This window comes from Eschscholzia californica, unplaced genomic scaffold, assembly GCF_041429995.1.
Source record: "Eschscholzia californica isolate CP2 unplaced genomic scaffold, dmEscCali1.0.p SCAF_4, whole genome shotgun sequence".
In the NCBI taxonomy this organism is placed as follows: domain Eukaryota; kingdom Viridiplantae; phylum Streptophyta; class Magnoliopsida; order Ranunculales; family Papaveraceae; genus Eschscholzia; species Eschscholzia californica.
This window is the reverse complement of record NW_028238461.1, coordinates 34,536,768-34,538,257: the sequence shown is the minus strand read 5'-3', so window position 1 is coordinate 34,538,257 and position 1,490 is coordinate 34,536,768. Positions and strand designations below refer to the sequence as shown.

The 1,490-nt window shown below is 34.0% G+C and overlaps 1 long non-coding RNA gene across 1 annotated transcript; it reads left to right on the top strand.

Annotated features, from left to right (window-relative positions):
• Positions 1 to 373: 373 nt before the first annotated feature.
• On the top strand, positions 374 to 1,019 carry LOC147544279 (uncharacterized). Its single transcript, XR_015223932.1, has 2 exons — positions 374 to 508; positions 632 to 1,019. It is a non-coding gene; the product is annotated as an uncharacterized LOC147544279 (long non-coding RNA).
• Positions 1,020 to 1,490: the final 471 nt, after the last annotated feature.

Below are 1,490 nucleotides of genomic sequence, written 5' to 3'. Positions count from 1 at the left end.
CTGTGTTCGTCGCGAGTTTTTTTGCACTTAGAATTTACGTATGATCTTTACGTCGATAATGTACTTCGATCCTAATAGATTTTTACACAAATAGAAGCTAGAGACAATAAACCACACATTTAGAATAAGGGCCAGCAGGCCTAACTCCCGAGTACCCAACTTCAAATATGCTATATTCTTCTACTATATAGTTAGGTATTAAATTCAGAGAAGAAAGGACCTCCCACTTCAAAACTTTATACTATATATAAGAGAGTTAGTCTCTCTTCTTCTACCCATCAATCAGAAACCTTTTATCAGGTCTCTCTTTCATCTCTTCTTTCTGTTAGTATATATCTTTCCCTCTCTCCCTCTACATGTAAATATATATATATATACCTACTAATTTAAAACTTTACAGTGAAGAATGGCGATGAATGTAGCGGAAGAAATTGAGCGTCTGGAAAACGAACTCCAACAACTACCTGTCACAGCAAATATATCTCTCCTTGAAGAAGCAGAAGATAGGGTAAAAGTTTTTGGTTATTATTATTCTTACTATTATTTTTTTTAACCTCGTAATAACATCAAATGTTTAACTAATTTCTTTTTTTTTTTTTTTTGATGAAAAAAATGTTTAACTAATTAGCAGACAGATGAAGTGCACTCCAAAATGTTGCGGACTGGTCGGAGAGACGGAAAAGATAAGCTTCGTAAAGAACTTGGGGAAGCACAAGACTACATGATGACTTGCATTAATAGACTAAGCGAAGAGGAGGAAATACTAAAGATGGCGAGAGACCCAATTCGGCTCAGGATTAAGGAACTTAAGAAAGATCAGAATATGCCATAAAAAGATCTGTCAAAATATTTTTATTATAATGTTGGACTGAACTTTAGTATTAAGAGTTAAAACCTCCATTTCAAAAGTAGCTAGATAAAATCTATGGGTATCTGTGGTTGTTAGATATAACAATCGTACTATATATTTGTGTTGTTATAATTAAGTTAATGATTGGGACTTGAGTTGATTCTAAAAATGTTTTAAATTTCAAGTGCTTATTGTTGAAGAACAAAAGACAGAGACGAGTATCGCAAAACATGGATGACTAGTTCTTTTTCTTCTTATTACAAATTTAAAGACAGAGACGAGTATTGCTATTAACGTCGCGAAGATGAAGCTAGTTATGGTTAATCCGAGTTTCGTTCCAAACTTTGTTTATTCTTCAACTAGTTATGGTGAGACACCCATTTGACATGTTAGTTGCTATTTGTTTATTCTTCTTCTTCTTCAGTTTCCCAAACAAATGTCAAGCCCAAACCATCTGAATCTACAAACTCATAATCCATCTCTAAAATATCTCTGCAGCTTTTGTACATGTATGGATCCACATTGCGTATATCTTCCAATGTTACAATAGATCTGGCTAATTGCAAGAGAAACGATCGATCAAATCCAATTCCTATTTGCACGTCGTGCATCAACGCTAAAGCAATCACTCGACCTCATA